This window comes from Lethenteron reissneri, chromosome 24 (assembly GCF_015708825.2).
Source record: "Lethenteron reissneri isolate LAM-NWPU_2019-01 chromosome 24, ASM1570882v1, whole genome shotgun sequence".
NCBI classification, from domain to species: Eukaryota; Metazoa; Chordata; class Hyperoartia; order Petromyzontiformes; family Petromyzontidae; genus Lethenteron; species Lethenteron reissneri.
Genome location: NC_083802.1, coordinates 10,861,205 through 10,875,970, shown reverse-complemented (window position 1 = coordinate 10,875,970; position 14,766 = coordinate 10,861,205).

Sequence of the window (14,766 nt, the reverse complement as noted above, 5' to 3'; positions counted from 1 at the left end):
GATGGTCGGAGCTAACAGCGGAAGATAAAATAAAAACAAGCGTAGGTAAAGTCACGTAGAAGGAAAATAATCAAATAATAAAAATAAAACATAATAAAATAAAATTCTCACGACGTTTCGGCCACAACGCAAGCAGCCGTTATTTCCCTTCTACGTGACTTTACCGAAAGAACAAAGAAGATGAATCAGTCACCTGCAGTCACGAAAGCTTTAAATAGAAATTTAAGCGTAGGCAATCAACGCGTTGCGGCCCAAAAAATCAAACCGGGGGGCTATCACTTATCCGTTCAGCATGCTCACGTCTACATTACAATGCGTATGCTCCGATTTAAAGCTTTCGTGACTGCAGGGATTCATATTCTTGGTTCTTTCGGTAAAGTCACGTAGAAGGGAAATAATAAAATAATAAAAATATAAAACATAATAAAATACAATTCTCACGACGTTTCGGCCACAACGCAAGCACGGCCGAAACGTCGTGAGAATTGTATTTTATTATGTTTTATTTTTATTATTTTATTATTTCCCTTCTACGTGACTTTACCGAAAGAACCAAGAAGATGAGTGCGTATGCTGTTCGCAAGAGCACCTCGGTGACGTCTGCTTGCAATGGTGAATGTGCGCAGTAAAACATCACAGCCCTCGTGTGCACATTGTCAATCCACTGCTGGATGTGGTCCTCCCAATCGTCCCGCGAATCGTTTTGCCCAGACCTCACAAATACCGGTCAGTAACGGGTTGGTCAAGGTGGACAGCACAGATGTGCGATGGATTTTGCCGCACTGCCCTTTGGTGATCACTCTTTAAGCCACACACACGGTGGTCACCGATCCACTCACTCTCGAGGCTCGACTCTAATTTTGCTTCTGAGACGTGACGAGATGGGGCGAATTCCAGGTGATTTGGACATCGACAGCTCTGAAATCAGCGGCGTCATTTATATACTCCGTACGGTGGGATAAGAAGTTAAACATACATCCTGTGCTGTGATGTGTTCTGCTCATAAAACATGCTGTGTTTGGGGGCAGACCTGCGTCAATCACAGGATGCCTATGATTAGATCATCTTGGTTTACCGGCACGAATAGTATGGCTATCAGTAATGCATTTCCAAAATAATGGATGATGAGGTTTTCTCTACAATATTTGCAAATTTCGCATTAGAAGTATTTTTTTTATGTTTCCAATAGATAGCATCCCCCACAAAATCACGCAACTTTGTTGTTATAAGGTAGAAGCGGAGTGTTTTAATTACAATTTACAAATTACTTTGTTTTCACTTCAACACACGATGCACTTCATAGCTACAAAGGTTGGTTCAAGTAAGATTTGCATTCTTAAGCACACCTGGTTTTAAAAAAATGCATTACTTCATGATTTTTTGTAGTTGTAATACCATCGCGGCAAAGCAGCGAAAGGAATAAATATTACAGCAGCGCAAATGCTTCAAAAGTTATTAATGCAATTTTTACGTGAATTAATTATTCAAGAAAAATAATGCCTTTGAAATTACGTTCCATCACTACCCGCTGATTATTGCGCGTGACACATAACATCACAGTGAATGAACTGCGCTCCGACCCACGGTAATGGTATACATGAAGCCTTCCTTTCAATCCCCTCGAGAGCCAAGTTATTACTGCTACAGTTGTGTGCTGCTATTGAGATCCCTTCTGCTATTGCTGGTATTGCCTGACCTCTGCCAATTTTAGTTGTGAGATGGCGAGCTTCATATATATAAATATCTCAAATTAACTTCTTGGTTCTTTCGGTAAAGTCACGTAGAATAGAAATAATAAAATAAAAATAAAACATAATAAAATAATTTTATTTTATTATGTTTTCTTTTTATTATTTTAAAATAAAATTATTTTATAATGTTTTATTTTTATTATTTTATTATTTCCATTCTACGTGACTTTACCGAAAGAACCAAGAAGATGAATTCCTGCAGTCACGAAAGCTTTAAATAAAAATCTCAAATTATACTCTAGTTATGCTTTTTAGTCAATTCAAAGGGTGATGGAGAGCCCATTCCAAGAATTCCCTCGTACATTTGGGAATGACTGCAATACGATACAACACAACAGCACTGCTGCACTTTTAATTATTTTGGATTAAATCTCTCTATTCCAACAGTAAGATTAATATCAGAAGCGCTCTCACAGCTTGGGGAGGCCTTTCTAAAAAAATGGATTGACCACGGCTTATGATGATGATGAAGATGTAAATCTCTTTTGCTGTGTAATACATGGCTCATCACATTACTAATAAGAGCTTTACAGGATATCCACATTGTATTTTTCCTTAAATAGAGTAACCCCTGCCATAAGAACAAAGAATTTCTGTCAATGTCTAAGGGATGCCAACAGAGAAGAACTTCATCTTGTACTCATTTCACGTAACTTTGATACCGTTTATGCAACGTTAGCCTTCAGAGCTAAGCTAGGCTGAAATAAACGAAAAACCAATACACTTGGATTCAGGCCATTGAAAACCAAATTATTTTGCAATACGTGGTATTTTTGTTAGTTATCGATTCGAGTGGCAACACATCACAGGAGATAGGGTAAGCACTGTTTACCAGAACTTCAAACACTATATCCCACGCCCATTATAAATTCTATTATACAGATAAAAGGAACATGGAAATATGATGTCATGTTGACACCCATCCGTTTCTAAAACAACGGTGTAAGCCCCAGAGTAGATCAATCGCTGTGCAACAAATTTCAGCATGCCGAGTGGCGCCACGGTTAGCGAGATGTTAACTTGCTCGCCTGGTATACAGGATGTCGTGGGTTTGATCCCGACATTGACGTCTGGAGTGTGCATGTTCTTCAGAATGACTTTGGCATAGAGTGTGTACAACATTGTGATGTTGACATCTCTCATGGCATGCTGTACCCGTTTTTCCCTCCAGAAAACAAGACATCGTGCAAATGTTTAGTCACAACTTGTCTGCCTTCTTTCAGGATTTCAGCTTGGAATTGTATTTCTTCCTACAGCCATTCCTGATGCGAGGGAGGCAATTGTTCTTTTAAGTTCCCTTATGGATGGCTCTATATCAAGCTTCTCGGGAGGTCTGGAGCCTGGGGTCACATTCAATGCCGCGAAAGAATCAGTGGTTTCACATAAAGAGAGTTTGTGTTCCACCCATCATTGAATCTGTTTCTTTTATCATTGTCTCCACTGAGAGAATTGAGTGCGGAAACATTCTTGGGCACCAAAAGGTTTGGGGAGGAAAAGACCAAGATGTGTGGAAGCCAGCACAGCTACAAGAGATGCCAGAGGTGCAAAGCAGTTGTCCCATGTACGATTTGACTTCAGGGTTTGCTTCCTCGCCTTTGTTTAAACAATAACTGGCTGCCACACAACAGTACCAGATGGAGTCACTCCTTTGTGGATATGGTTTTCCATATCAGTGGATATTTGGCAATATCTCTCGCCGCTGATTGCGTAGCGGAGTTCCCGGTTTAATCGCCGAGCACAAGGCACTGCTGCAGGTTTTACTGGGCTTATGTGGTACTCGTCGCAGGCCTCACGAACCTGCCCTGGCAGGATAAACACCACTCAACAAAACCTGAAAACACAATATCCTATGAACATTATAAATGTCATCATGGAGATAAACGGAAGGTTTGTAACAAATAAAAAGTATATATTTTTTAAAAGCATGTTAATAAAACCTTCTCAACGGTCATCCGTATGTACTCCAATTTACTTTCATTGTGAATCATGGTTTTTAGCCGATTAGCCTTTGACAGGCTATTATCACAGCATCATCCCCCCTCTGTCAGTATTCAGACAAATGGCATTCACGAGTCTTGGCAGAACACGTGACCATGGTATACACAGGATACAACACTGCTGCAATCACTCACAGTGATACGGGCTGAGGAATGTCCTCACATATGTGCACCGTCTCCTCAAGATTCACAGCTATACATTGCTGCTGATTGACTCATTGATAACCACACATCTGTTCTCTAAGTTTGAGAATGTAATTTCATTAAGGGTAGGAGCCCAAGACTTCCAATGCAGGATCTGAGTGATGTTGGCTGAATGCAGACTGGCACAGGAGTAATAGGTTGGGTCTCCCGGCTTTGTGTATTTTTATTTAATGAAACACTATTCTGAATTGCACACGTTTGTGCAGAACAAGTCTCACTTAACTACTATTTAATAAACTACTTATTTTTTTACCAGGTAAGACCCAGTGAGCTACATGGCTCTTTTTTTTAAGTGACCAGGCCACACACAAATGATAGCTCATGTGGAAATGTATATCAGCCAAATACTCCAAATGCATGATTCGAAATCCACGCGATGACAGGGAGAACATGCAAATTCCAAATATACATGCATCAGGGTCGGGATCGAACCCACGAACTCCTGTGTACCAGGCGAGGTAGTTAACATCTCACCACCGCAAGCTTCTTGCTTTTTTTATTGAATCCCTTAGAAAATATATCTCGGCACAAATTGCTGTAAAAAGTATGTAAAATGCACAATTTAAAGGTATTGCTATATTGCTTCATCTTTTGCCGCCTTACCTGCGATCAACTTCAGCCGTGCATATTTGACAGGTACAAATTTTGAGTACAATGCAAATAAAAATGTAAAAACATCGAAATAGGTGAAGGTAAAAATTACATATATTGTGATTGTTAACTGTAGTTTGGAAGTCACTGACAAAATAAAAAAAGACGTTGATGAATGTGTAATTGTAATGACAGCAGCTTCTCTTCAGTTAAATGAAAAATTATAATTGCTTGAATTGACTGCCAAGGATGCACATTGAGGGCAGTTTACCAATATCGCATTCCAAAGGCAGTATCATCAAACGTGGGCTATTTTTCAGACGTGACATTGTATGCTATTTTGTTTTCATGCAAATAAAACTGAAACTGAAGATGCGATTGCATACAAAATAGCTTTAAACAGTGTTAATCTTTAAAATATCCATTAAAACATACAATGCAGCTATAGTTTAGTTATGTTGTCAACAGCTCATTGTTGATGCATGTCGAGACGATTTATTTTTGCTTTGCAATAATACTGTACGTGATTTATTGAATGCATTTGTTCCAAAATGTTACAGTTCTGATAGTGTTCATTTGTTACAGTATTTACCTAATAACGGCATCCTTACATCTATAACTTTACAGACAATCGTTTCGCTGATTACTTTTTCGAATTGATGGCAATGTGTGCGCGAGTAAGATTCTCGAAAACATCAATACTCTATGGAATGTGCGAAATGACCGATGCATCATGCCGAGCTTCCATTAAGGTGACGGACGCGGCAAAGTTGGTGATATTTATTGCAATAAGTAATCAATCCACTAACCTCTTAATCACACATATTGGTTGCGTTAAATAGCACAAGTCTAAATAGTAAACAAGCAATGCATTCGTTTGATGTGTATAATAAAGTGGTTTTTTTTAAAGAAAAGCAATGTTTTTTTTCGATAAATACATGCCATGTATAATTAGGATTATTTATTAATGCTTCATTTACGGTATATATTCTTGCAGAACATATATCACAATCAACCGAAAAATTAACCCAATTTGAAATGACAATCACTAAATGTAAATACATATTCATGTATACGGTGTGGCGGAAGTGTACTAATGGTTACATTTTAATGTACAATTTTATTGAGGGACTGTGTGTTGTCTTGGTGTGGTCTGGGATTGTCTTTGCTGTTGTTATGCTGTCTCGCCCTAGCTTGCATTTAGTGTTGAAAAATGGGCAGGAGTGTATGTACTTGTGTAATTTGTACTTATAATCTTTATTAATTCTATTAATTATGTTTTAGTGGCTTTCTATACTTTGCACTCATATCGTTTTTGTTGTTGTTCTATCTTGATGACCCGCCCCTACTGGACATCTGTGAAAAAGAGCATCATAGCTCCTCGGATTCCTCCAGAATAAATAAATATTCTGATTGTGATTCTGGGGGGGGGGGGGGGGGGCTGGCAGGAGGGAGAAGTGAGCAGGGACACATTGTACACTACGCTACGAGCCCAGTGATTGATTCCCAGCCATGACTAACGCGCGTGGGGAGTGATATTTTAATTGGTCGTGGGCACAGCACTTTCTTCACCAACACACAATGATCAGCATCACACTGGCCAAAAAAAAAACTCCCCGTGGCTGCCACAGCACGCAGACGCTTTCATCCAGCAGCGGACTAATAAGCAGGTGGAATTTTGTTTTTTTATTTTGTTATTATTAATTTATCCACGAATGTCTCACTGATTCTCATGACTCATTTGATGAAATTTTTGCTTGAAATGTGCTGCAAAATCCTTTATCATGTTTATGTTTTGAAGAAAACCACAGCTCACAGAAAAACAAACCTCCAAGCGATTTATTGAATAAAACTAAAAGACGAGTTACTTTATGAAACCTAATTATGCAGCTTTCCTAGGTACATATTCAACTGTGTTCACCTAATGTGCCCCACTAGCAGATTATTTAATTGTTAAGCGAGTCTGTTTATATGACCTTTTCCCTTTCAGGAAGTGTTCCAAAGGCAGGTATCATCTGTGCATGATTTACCAACCCTGCACAAGTCACTGGAGTTAACGGCGTGTACCGCGACAACAAAACAAAATTATATTCTTCTGAAAGTCAAATATATACCACAAAAAACATGAGAATGTAATTTTTTTGATCAAGTCTTACAATTCAGATGGATAAAATCATTTAAAAAATGTTCTGCCATTTGACGATCCACTGCTAGAAGAAGGCCTCCGTCTGGTTGTGGGTGTTATTTGACTGTAGCTTAGCATGATGGTCATCTGGATAGCCATGGCCAGGTATGTAACTCAGATCTCCAGTTGCAGTGCTAACCGATTAACTCCCCCCCCCCCCACCATTAATTTTGTTATAAATACACTACTGTAATTATTTCATTACTTCTAAGCAAACGAACGTACAGTATTTTTAGAGCTTGTGGATGTAAATTTCTCTTCCATTTACCAATGACTTTGGGTGTGCATCCGTGATTTATTGAACACGTGCACAAAACATTAATCTTGTGATGTGTAGTCCGACTGTGGGCTCCTACCTTGGCACCAAAATGTAACACATTCTCCCTAGATCAAGATCTTCATTGCCTACCACCCCTCCCCCCGCACTTGGGACAACATTATTATTTCTAAATATTAAAAAACATTTTCATGGTAGGCGCGCACAAGAGTTTCAACAGAATATAAGGACAAGCTTCACTCACAACACAACCACGCAGGATGCCGCAAAGTCACGTGCAGCCTTTAGTTGACCCAATTACTGAAGACAGCATCATACATTGGTGAGACGACACTTTCTTTGGTGGCGAAAAATAACGAAAATATGGAACCGAAAAATAACGAAAATATGCAACCGAAAAATATCTCTGGACAGAAATAGGGCATCAAAAACATGCCCAGCTAGATCTCTTCTCCTTTTTGGCAGTCTCTAAAATAAATGAGTGTGCCTGTAATGCTAAACATGGCCAGTTTCCGTTGTTAATAATACAATTATGTATGTCATTAAACTCTTCTCAATTCACTCCAAATATATGCAGCTTAGTTGAGCTGTGTCACATTTTTTGCACCAGGAAACCAGCCAACTATTTTCACTATTCTGCTCAATTGGACCGTAGATAAAGATGTCATCATGGCCAAAGCTGTCGATGCTACCTAACGTCGCCAAAACTCTGTATCCTATATCAGATCCCACAGATGCCGCACAATAAACATTGGACCTCCAAGATCTGCCCGAACAGTACCCCTTGTACATTATTCCCGTAGATACCTTCTGAAAATGTAAAAGCACAAACTATGTAATTTTATCCATAATAGAGGTTTTGTGGATTAGATCGCCTGATGAAGCTCGTTGTAATTACTGGAGAAACGTCGTACTCAGTTTATAAATGTTGTGGCGTGGCTCTCCAACACACCGGCGTGCTGTACTAGTGACGAATTGGCACGTTCTGTTTACGTGACAACCCTTACTAGTTGGCTGTGTCGGGTGGTGGCGGTTTTAACAACACATTTATATATTTACGCGATCTAACCCAAAAAACCTCTATTATGGATGATATTGGTCGCAAAAGCCTGCGTGTAAATACGTAATTATAAATAAGATTTTAAAAATGTCTTATACTGCATATTGGAGACAAAAATCGCAATTGTTTTAAAGAAAGTACTTTAACAAAACATGCAAGTTGACCATTAATGCAAATAAAATGTGACTTGGTGAAAACGTTGGCTAGGCTCACACAAAATCACTAAATAAGCGGAACTGAAATGTAATGACACCTTACGTCTCAACTGATTACGTGAATCAACGTTTGCAAAAGTGAACGTTATGGATCGGTTTGGGTTGGGGTGGTGATAAAAGGGGTAGAGCCAAGGGCTGATCATTTTAAACCAGCCACCATTGATGAAATGTTGCTAGTGGAAAGCAGTGATTGATTAACATAAGAAGTGGGGGCATTTCCAAGGCAATACAAACACTCTACAGTTTCCTCGACCTGATGTCAAGGACACAAGGAAAATAAAACCTTGGTTGTTATTGGTGTGAGACACGGAGTTCATTAGACATTTAATGGGTAGGAAGCAGGAGGCACTTTAAGCTTGGGCCTTGTTAGTTTCTGAGTGTCTTTTTTTTTTACAAGTGAAATAGCTAAAACCTCAGTGACAGCCATTGATATACTGTAATACTAATTTGTAACTGATAATTTGATATTATCTGTCAGAAATGAACATGTTTGTATTTTGTTGTGCCTGTATAAAGGTTATGATAGCTTGAGCCTAGTTAGTCTTAACTTAGGCCCAAACAGTACACATACACAAGACATGACCCTGATGTTTAGTACCTGCAATGTGGTGGTGTCAAGACTTTATACATAATGTAAGACACGTGACACTTACCAGCATCTATGCCTAAAATCACGTGTGAACCCTGTCTCTAAAATGTTTTAACATCTGGTGGTTACATACTATGGACATAACTAAAGAGAAAAAAACTCAGCACAGTCCTAAAAAATGGGGTACAATATTTCCAAGACAAAGATCTTCTGGGTATTACGAAATCAATAGTGCAATTACATTTATCTTGAGCAAAAACCAAATGCCCATATCCTCTTATTGTACATCTTGTATACAAATAGTTGGAGCATTTATTTAAAATATATACACTGTGTGCACATATTTATATATTCCATCCTGTTGTTAATGCCATTTTTGGTTCACTGGCATGGGTATCCATTTTTTAGATAATTAATGTGTAAAAGCGTTGGCCAATGATAATAATTTCTCCATTAATTTGCTATGTGACGTAATGCAAAGTGGAGTTAATTAAGTTGGAACAACTCCACTGCCCTTTTGTAATAACAAACCATAATTACTGTATGTTGTAAAAAATAGTTAAAATAAAAGACAAGTTATTATAAACTATATTTAATACTTGTCACTGCAAAGCATATGGGTCACCTTGAAAGTGTTTTTATTCAGTCCTCACTGAATTTGTAAAACACTGACCATGAAACTTAACATACTTCCTTCAATGGATGTCATTGTCCACCATAAATGCAGCAACCTATGGCTTTCCAACCTTATTTTTCATTAAACACCCTTTCAAAAGCATTAACTATTTATTATGATTTATTTATTTATAACAATTGGTATGAATTATTGAGTGTTATGTACTCGTGGGATTCCTTCAAGCACTCTGGTTTCCTTCACAATTAAAGAATTGATCAAACATATCAAGTGGGACTGTTCTGAAAGTCAAGGCTATACTGGGTATAAGACATTTCTTATTACAGTAAATGGTGCCTTAACCACCTCCTCTAAATCCACCAAATTTCTGGAAGGCTAAACATGTTTAAACTGGGACAAAATCCGAGTTTTCGCAATTGCTTTGGGGCATCAGGACAGCCGTTATGAAACCAGCCATGTTTCGGCCAAATGAGGGAATGTGGTAGCTCTTGTCCATGCAGACGGAGTCAATACTGGATTTAAATGAAGGATTTTATATCTGCCCATGCCTGACCTCACCTAGACCCATGTTAACCTTATTTGAGGGTCATTGCTCAGTTTAGGGAATCAATGAGAGAAATAATTATGCTCGAAATTGTTTTTAAATAAAGATTCTGACATGCGTGTTTTTTATATTAAATAGGAAATATTTTGACTCACTACACTATTAAGTCTTTCGTGATTTACATTTGGCACAAGCAGGCAGAAACACATCTTGTTGTAAGGATACATAGTACCGTATTTCAATTTCATTATGAATTAGCAGTCTCACGTTAAGTATTGTACTTGTGAACCTTATTGTTGGCAGAGTACTGCATACTGTCTCGTTTGTAGTCGAATTTGTCCTGCTCCTGCGTGGTCACGGTTGTAATAAAATCTAGATACTTTCCATCTCTGATTATACACCATCAATATTCATATACACAATTCGCGTGTGTCCATCCATTTGCCTTTTCACACTTAGGATCTCCCAAACGATACGTGGGAGGAAAAGACCCCTACAATTAAAACATCATCTTGCTGAGGACATACCCTCAGTCAGTTGTGTATAATATAGACTTGGGCCTTCAGATAAACACCTATGTATAGACCACATCAGGTTATATGGCATTAACTGTAATGGTTTGTGAAATTAAACTGACTGTAATTCTTGGTGAACCTGCACGCAAAGTTTGTTGAGTGTTCGTGGCAACATTAGTTTTAGAAGCTAAACATAATTAAAGATGCATCAATCATTTAACGGAGTCATTATAAGGGGTCAGTCATAATCATACTTAATTTGGATTTTTTTTATTGTAAAGATAAATACAGTAAAGCTTTAACTTATGTTAATATACTTTAATGTAATGAACATATATATACATAAACCGATGATATTTACTTTGAATAGAAACAAGACAACAAATTTTGAATACTTTGGTATGTAACATTTCAACTCTTCTCTGAAATATATAATTGAAGTTGTATTTTATACTGCACTGCAGTTATGTCGATTGGTCCATCCCTCACCAATCGTCCCCCCTCCATCCCTCACCAATCGTCCCCTCCATCCCTCACCAACCGTCCCCTCCATCCCTCACCAACCGTCCCCTCCATCCCTCACCAACCGTCCCCCCCCATCCCTCACCAATCGTCCCCTCCATCCCTCACCAATCGTCCCCTCCATCCCTCACCAATCGTCCCCTCCATCCCTCACCAACCGTCCCCCTCCATCCCTCACCAACCGTCCCCCCCCATCCCTCACCAATCGTCCCCTCCATCCCTCACCAATCGTCCCCTCCATCCCTCACCAATCGTCCCCCCCCCCATCCCTCACCAATCGTCCCCTCCATCCCTCACCAATCGTCCCCTCCATCCCTCACCAATCGTCCCCTCCATCCCTCACCAATCGTCCCCCCCATCCCTCACCAACCGTCCCCTCCATCCCTCACCAATCGTCCCCCCTCCATCCCTCACCAATCGTCCCCTCCATCCCCCACCAATCGTCCCCCCCCCATCCCTCACCAACCGTCCCCCCCATCCCTCACCAGTCGTCCCCTCCATCCCTCACCAATCGTCCCCTCTATCCCCCATGCCTCCTCCCCCCTCCGGGCCCCACCCAACATCTCCCACAATTCCTTTTCCCTACCCCCATTTCTTTCACAATTTATATAACTTCATTTTGATACATTCTGGAATAACAAAAAATGTAGGTAAACCTCATGAAACAATTAACAGATGACAGGTAAAATCAGAATGCAGTCTTTAAATCAGTTGTGTTTGTCTTAAATATAAATGTTTGTGTCAGTAAGCAAGATGAAATTACATTGGCATTTAGAAACATTACAGAAATGAAAAAAGGAAAATACAATCATTTGCAACGGGGGGGGGGGGGGGGGAGGGAAAAAAATAGCAACCGTAAGCAAAAACGACAAGATGAAAAGAAATATAGGAGGAACCAGGAATCTCACACATTCAGCATCTAAGACGGACAACGCCATGCACAAATAAACCAGCACACACGGAGCAGAACACCCACCAGACAGTGGAAATTAACATCCTCCCAATGGAAGTGGACCCACGCCTTTGCTCCTGCCCACCCGTCCTCCACATTACGCCAATTCCTGCAGATGTAAGTGCACTTAGGTCTCTACCACTGACGACCCGGTCCTGCGCACGTGCCAATTCCTGAAGATGTAAGTCAACCCGGGACTCCGGTCCTACAAGTGCAGATTCCTTGTAGTTGGACGCTGACCTCCACTGCTGCTGACCTCTGTGTAATCCATATTCGCTTGTTCAACCCCTCCAAACCAACCCCGGTTCACGAACTGCGTTGGCTACTCCACACGTCCCCGATCACACACAATCGCACACCATCACCATGCTTATGCACAGTAGTGCTACCCTTGATGCCACATTTTCCAGCAATTAAATACATCGTTTGTTTCTATTTTCTGTCAATTGTATTTTCTTATGTTGATGCTGTCTTGTTTGCAGTTGTTTGCCCCATTAGCCTCGCATATAATTAGCATAATCATCAATTCACATACAAACGAGTCGATGTATGCATCTTGGGTGTTATACAGTCATGCAATTACATCGTCAATGCTTCATTATGTATCTAGAACATAGACAAAGATCCCCCGTACAGCCTTCAACAAACTGTTGGCGAGCACCTATGAAGGCCAGTTTAATACACGAGGGGGTGGGTGACCAACACTACGCCCGGCTTGCCTTTGTCTTTCCAGTACTGATGTCTACACATCTCACAATGGGGAAGGTACTACATTACACACTACTGTACACATTCTAAATTACAGAGATTGGCACATTAAATGAGTAATTTGATACAGATTACATTTAGATGCGCAATTTACAAATATGATATTACACATTTCATGTACATTTGATAATGGCCATCTTTGTTTATACAGTAAGCGTCCCACCTATTTTTCATTATGGACTATCTGTATAATTCTGTATTTCCTCGTTTATCATGCATATCTCTTGTCTATAATTATTTACCCTGTGCTCTTCTTAAGAGGGATTGTGGTCCTCGTGCAAGCCATCCCACCCCTACATATTGACCGGCCCATACTAGACGCCTGTGATCAAGAGTGTTACAGCTCATCGGATTCCTCCAGTCTAAATAAACATTCTGATTCTGACCTGGTGGCCCCGGTCGACCCCTATCAGGGGCTCTTCTACTTCCAAACGAGTTAGGTTCCAGAGGTCTGTTCGTAAGTCGATTTGTTCGTAAGTCCAACTTTGCTCCTGTCGATTCCAAACTTGTTGAGTGGTAAAAGTTGTATAATCTCTTGTAGATGTAGATAGATGCCACTGGTTCTTCATGTTCTGCAGATGTTGATGCCACCACCGGCATCTATTGCGCGGCGGTTGAACTTAGGACCTTTCAGTCTCTGAAAGTTCATAAGTCGAATGGTTCGTAAGTAGAGGAGTCCCTGTACTGGAGGAATCTGCTCTTTTTCACAGATGTTCAGTTAGGGTGGGTAACAACGTTACAACAACAAACAATTAAAAAAACACGAGAGGAGTGCAAAGTACAATAAAGGTAAACAAATCACCCAAACAAATAAACTCAACCATCCCAATCCTACCAGGCAAAGCCCATCGAGGTATTAAGTTATAAAAAAGCGACCTGGCCACAAATGATAGCTCAACAAAGTGGCTTATCATTTGGAAATTTATAGCAGCAAAGTAATCTACCTCCTACTGCTGTGCACACACTCCCCCCTTCCACAACCCCCATCACCTACCCAAATCCAACTTGTGGGTCTCGCTCCGAATAATTCGGGCGGCACGTGACAAACATCTCCATTTTGCTGTGTCGGGTGGTGGTGGGTTTAACGACACATTTATATTTACGCAATCTACCACAAACACTTCTACAATGGATTACCCGTTGATTTGAGGACAATAAAATCACATAATCAAATACGTGGAGGAGGCGTTTTGGCCTTTTAACTCTGCAACGAGAACACGAGCGATCACCAGCGTGGTGACCTAACCAAGCCATGGCCAGCAACAACAAAACACACACAAAGACAAAGACCACCCCCTGTATCAAATTAACAGACTGTTGGGGCAAGTGCTGTCAGCGAGCACCTATGAAGGCCGGCACGACACACGAGGTGGGGTGGGTAAGCCAACACCACCGCGCCCGGCCGCCTTTGTCTCCCCAGTGGCAACGTTTACACACCGCACCAGGTGTTCATGTTAGCCTGAGTCGACCTAGGCGATGCCCAGTGTACCGGGTTCAGATAATAATCGCCAATTTGGTGTTGGCCGCGAGCTGGAATCGAACTCGGGATTCGCCGGGGTTCGTAGCGCCCCCCACACATACAGACACACACACAGACACACATCACACAGACACACACACAGACACACACACACAAACAGACACACACACAGACGGACAACCACAGACACACAAACACAAACAAACACACACAAACAAACAGACACACACACAGACACACACAAACCAACAGAACACACACAGAACCACACACAAACAGACACACACACAGAAACACACACACAAACAGACACACACACACAGACACACAGAGACACACACAGAGACACACAACAACACACAGACACACACAGACAGACACACACACACAGACAGACACACACAAACAAACACAACACATACACACACACAGACACACAGAGACACACACAGGACACACACACAAACACACACACAGGACAC